This window comes from Apodemus sylvaticus, chromosome 9 (assembly GCF_947179515.1).
Source record: "Apodemus sylvaticus chromosome 9, mApoSyl1.1, whole genome shotgun sequence".
Classification (NCBI taxonomy): Eukaryota; Metazoa; Chordata; class Mammalia; order Rodentia; family Muridae; genus Apodemus; species Apodemus sylvaticus.
In genome coordinates, this window is record NC_067480.1 from 4,134,970 (window position 1) to 4,140,969 (window position 6,000).

Consider the following 6,000-nt stretch of genomic DNA (forward strand, 5'->3'; position numbering starts at 1 on the left):
GACATCCAGCTACATCAAGGTTAAGCTCCAAGCTGAAAACAAAACACCGGCCATGAAACCCAGCAAAGCAGCTTCCTTGCTTGGCAGAGGCAGTATGGATGGTCCAGACTCATGCATGTCACACTATGCTATTGTAAAGACTTGGACATCATGTATGGACCTTCATAATCCCCCGAAATTCCCTTGTGGACTTGCATGTGATGGTGTGCACTGCAGAGCAGTAAAAGTATTGTTCACAGAATCAGAATCAATGGGAACATTTGGAAAGGAGAGCCGGCCATGGAGGCGGCAAGGGGACTTACATACTTATGCATACTTCATTGTTCCCCTCTGCTCAGTCACTACTTGAAAAATACCTATACCCAGCAGCAGCTCCCCCATGCAGAGGAAGATTAGCCTGTCTTGAGGCTTTCTGTGTCGCCTGGAATTGATACATAAGTATCCAGTATAAATATCTCTGGAAAATCTGCTCTCTGCCTTCCCGTTTAAGCAGCTTAACAACCATTTGCTGTCCTCCACACACCACACAGAGCGCAGAAGGGCCTTTCCACTTGGTGGTGACTTTCCACTTGAGGGGATTGACCCAGCTCAAATTTCATAAAGCAGAAAGGAGAAAAGGGGCAGATTTGGCGAACCACTCACTTACCTGTTAAAAGCACTAAGAACCACACACCCCAAGTCCTCTTCATCCCCAGAAAAGTCCAGATGAAAATCACCGACTGTCATCTTCACCCCACTCCTGTGGGACACAGAACATAAGCCATTGTCCATATCTGTGGTGCACAAGATCTCTCCTTCCTTTCTTCTTTCACGCTTCCTTCCTCCCTCCCTCCCTCCCTTCCTTCCCTCCTTCCTCTCATCTCCGCAAGCATACTCCTCCGCCCCTCTATTCCTATATCCTCTCCTGCCTGTAAAGAATCACCAAAGCACAAAATGGCAACCATGAGTGACCCATCACTCAGTCCGCAAGGCAATGTTCAGTTGTTTACCATTTAAAGCCCAGTGGCTGAGAGAGGGGAGCGGAAGACACCTAACCTGCCGTTGCGATAACATTCCCGTCCTGATCTTAGTCGTCTCTGGGAAGGACTGTCCAAGAAATCACTGAGCAGGTAACTTTATGGTTTGTTTTTGGTTTTTTACTTTTGTTTTGTTCTGTCTTTTCTGAAATGCCATGAACATGTAAGAGTTCGTGTTCTTGAAGACAGTGATGTTCCGGACCCTTCAATAAGAATTGCGGCAAGTCTTCGGATTTTCTCGCCGCTCCTCTGGGACGTTGGCATGGAGTAAAGCACACCAAGGTACAATAGGCAGGAGCCGCTGCCCCGAAGATATTTAGAGCAGCCATCTAGCCACTGGTGACACCATGGGACACAGTAGCAGAGGACAGTGCTGAAGGACTGCAACGGAAGGAAGGGGATTTGTACTTCAGAACATAAACAGACCTGTCTGGACTGGTTCTTACCACGAGAGCCCCACGAGGCATGTCACAGAGTATCTCTTCCCTTTTTACCAGGAATTGTTCAGCTACTCAGCAGTCTCATCAACGTCATGACTGCTAGAGCCAGGTTTGCACAGCTACCCATCTGTGGTCCTCCAGGAAGCTAGGGCAATAGGACTCTTCCAGGGCCAAAAAATGGCACTCAGGTCACACCCATGCTTCAAGTCATTCCTACTGCTCCAGTCCTTGACCATAAAGAAGAGGTTTAGCTCCAATGGCTGGCAAGTCCACTGACACCTAACCAGTTGACAAATAAGAGTTCTTGTTGTCACCTCCCCCCAGAACATGACTTGTCCCTGCTTTTCTGTGTGCCACATTCCTCTCTTGTCACAGGTAGCTCACCTCTCAAACATTAGGTTCTCATCAGTCCCTGAGTTGCAGGGAGCATGTGGCCCTGGGTCTAGCCTCAGAAGCCTGAGAAACAACTTAGCTAGTAGCTACCTAAGGAGACACATCATAGGACCTGAACTTATGCTTCAAGAAAGAGGTCTTCTCTTCTCTCTTGGATAATAATAGGTAGGCATGCACACCAACAAGGTGGGCCCCTTCAGCACCTCATTATTTTTGAAATGAAGACAACTGAGAAGCAACAAGTAGAAAACCTCCCTCCCACTTCTATGTGCTTAAAGACAAGAAATAAATTTGTAGAGTGCCCCCTCTTCCCTCCTGACAGAAAATAGCCACACAGACAATTCTAGACTCTCACCTGAGGTGCCTCCAAAGCAACTGCATAGGGACCTTGCCAGCTAGGGACTACCTCCAATTCACTGTCTTGTATGTGTGTCTCCCTGAAATTTACCTCTATAGAAACTCAAAGACCCTTCTTTTGTCTCCCTTTGTCATGCAGCTGAATCCTGGACAGCTCTGAGTATGTCACGGCTCATGAGTGTTGCATGCCAATGAATTGCAGTGTACAGGCTAATGAAACTGTTTGGGTTTTTTTCTGTAGTCATTCTGCCCTTTTCAGTCTAATTATCTAATTTGCAAAACCCCATTCATATGGGAATACAGAGGAAGGGCAAAGTGATATTTTCCCCCATGGGGATCACATCAGCTGGAGAAGCCAGTGTTGACTTGAAGGTGCTGTATGACCTCGTCTCCTTCTAAGTGACTACTGACTTTGCAAGGTTTTCCTGTGTGTGTGTGTGTGTGTGTGTGCGTGTGTGTGTGTGTGTGAGAGAGAGAGAGAGAGAGAGAGAGAGAGAGAGAGAGAGAGGCCCAAGGTCGATTGCGGGTGTCTTAGTTCCTATTCTATTGCTGCAAAGAGACCATGACCAAGGCAATTTATTAAAGAAAAACATCTACTTTGGAGCATGCTTATAGTATTCAGAGGGAAAGTTCATGATCATCGTGGGGCAGGCTGGCAGACATGCTGCAGGATCTGGAGCTGAGAGTTTACATCTTACCAGCAGGATGGAAGTAGAGGGAGAGCCTGGGCCTGCCTGGGGCTTCTGAAACCTCAAAGCCCAACCCCAGTGAACACTCCTCCTCCTACAGGACCACTTTCTAATTCTTCCTAAACAGCCCACCAACTGGGCCTTTGAGTCATTCTTATTCAAGCCACCACATGGAGAATCTTCTTCCATCCTACCTCATCATATTCTTTTGTGAAGGGATCTTTCAATCAAAGCCAGGCCTCACCAGAATAGCCAAACTGGCTATCTGGCTTGCTCCTGGGATCCTGTCTCTGCTTTCTGACCTGCAGGAGCTGCCACACTCACCTGGTGTTTACCTCCGAGCCATCTCCCCAATTCTGTGTGCCAGTTCTGGTTTCACTTTTTCTTTTTAATTTTTAAATCAAATTTTAATTTTTTGAGATTATAGTATAAATCACCTATTTCCCTTTTTAAGATAGTCTTTTGATATGTAGCCAAAGCTTAGGAAAGTCAAAATAGTGTATGAGAAAAACAGAGAGGCACGGAGACTCTTCCAAGAGAAACTTCTCTGAACACATGAAACCTCCTTCGTGCCAGCATCAGCATCTGCATCTGCCACAGCTTCACCACTGGTTCAAATCTGCCTGAAATTTCATCATCATCTTAACCACATGTCTGTAAGCTGGTTTGGCTACGTGCCTATTACAAAGACCAAAGGATCCCTGATAAGTATTTTCATGCTTATCTCCTCCCCAAAAGTTTAGTATGAATATACATTGTCTTGCTAATCACATGTCAATACCCTACTCTTCTATTAGTTAAACTTTCCCTCTGATCATTTTAAACATGTATATAATGCATGCTGGTGGCTCGCAAACCTACCATCTTTAATTTCCCTCCCGCAAGTATCAATACAACAACCCCTCCCTAGAACTCTCTTTCCCACATTCATTTCTTTAGTTTGGTTTTGCGATCCAGTGTGGTTAACCCTCTGAGTAGCCGTGGAGTTAGACCAAGCCACTGGAGTATGGTAGGCACCTCGGTGGACAGACAACTGAAGACAATGGTTCCCCTTCTCACAGAACCAATCTGTAGCCACCAGTTCTGCAGGAAAGCTTGTAAACGTGAATGTACCTATCCACTGTGAGCATTGTCTAACCAGGAGGCTGCTTCTTCTTCTTCTTCTTCTTCTTCTTCTTCTTCTTCTTCTTCTTCTTCTTCTTCTTCTTCTTCTTCTTCTTCCTCTTCCTCTTCCTCTTCCTCTTCTTCTTCTTCTTCACTATAATATATAGCATATGTTGCAAGATGTTTCTCAAGTAATCTCAAACCAGTAGAGAAATGAACCAAATTCTCCCAAAAAGGAGACACAGAAGACAGACACATAATTTGATTTTAAGTCCAGAATCCCAGCATACAAACTTATGATTCAGAGTCCAAGGAGTTTCACTATAATTATTTTTAAATATAATTATGTATGTATATATATACATATATATGTATATATGTATGTGTATGTGTATATGTGTGTATATATACATATGTATATATGGTTTCAACAACATACATATGGTATATGATGGTTTCAACATCAGACCAAAGTAATTTAAAGAATTGTTTTCCTGCTAATATGTCAAGTCTGATTTCTAACTTGTGAAAGGAATATCTGGAAAAGCTTGCAAAGAAAAAACTGTCCATGAAGATACTTTGAAGTCAGCAGGCCCAGCTAGCACAAGTTCCAAGAAAACAGACTAGTAAGTTCATCAAAGCCATGCAATTAAGTAGGAACTCTCACACTAAAAGCAGTAAGGGACGCATAGGAAGACAGTCTCATTTTCTCAGAAAGGCAGGCCAAGAATCTGCACTAAACGAGGAAAGCTACTCTCCAAAGCGATGCTGTTGTGAGTGATTGGAGCACTCCTACGTGAGGAGTTTATGCGTGAAGAGAAAACACGGATGGTTCTTCTGCATGATGTACCAATGGGGTTCCAGAACAAATGAGTGACATGTATGGAGCTCCTTAACAACATTCATTCTTCTTGACCTGGTATTTCTCTTTCTACAGTCTTCTCCTTGAGAAAGACTGGTTTAGAAAAAAACTAAAGCTTAATCACAAAGGCACTGATCTTCCTGAACGCTTGGAATTAGTGCAGCTCTCCTATCAAAAGAGGCGAGCAGGCTGGCTGGGAAACTGGTCTGTTCACCAGTGTCAAACACAACCTAACCTCTGTGTGTGTGTGTGTGTGTGTGTGTCTGTCTGTCTGTCTGTCTGTCTCTGTGTGTATCCATGTGTCTGTCTGACCCTGCGTGTGTCTATGTGTGCATGTGTGTGTGTTTGTAATTGGATATGTGTGTATTTGTGGGTGTAGATGTCTGTCCCTATGTGTGTCTGTCTGTCTGTCTCTGTGTGTGTCCATGTGTCTCTCTGACCCTGTGTGTGTCTATGTGTATGTGTGTGTTTGTGATTGTATATGTGTGTATGTGTGTGTATCTGTCTGTTCCTGTTTGTGTTTCTGTGTGTGTGTGTATTGGGTCTGTGTGTATTTGTGTGTCCATTATCTGCTTGCTTTTTCAGTGTTGGGTATAGACACCAGGGCACTTGCACATGCTAGGCAAACTGTCTTCCATTGAGTTATATCCCTAGCCTAAGATTTTCTGATTCAAGTTAGAAAGCTAATACATCCTTTTAATTAACCAACAACCCAAGAAATTAGCCACTTGCAATAACCAATGAAATTTAATCTCTTATTTGGTCTTTTGATTGTCCTCCTGGAGTAGGATTTTCTCTCCAAACATAGAAAGGATTTTACATAATGACCCTTCCACAAACAGCTGTCCCATATTGTAATGGGAATGAAAAACTCCTGTCTTTAGTAACAGTCCATCAGTCCTGCTGTGAAATGGACCTTGATATACTTGTGTGTTTGAATGATGCTCATGGAGACAAGCCTACTGTGTTTGCTCTCAAATGAAGTACTAACACATAAAATTATGCACAGTGCATGGGACTTGGGATTAAACGGATATGTTACCAGTTTAGGTATTTCTATCTCATGGCTTAGTGTGATGTTCATGCATTCATCCTACTAATGCAAGAGCTTACCATGGATAGGACAGGAAGCTATGTTA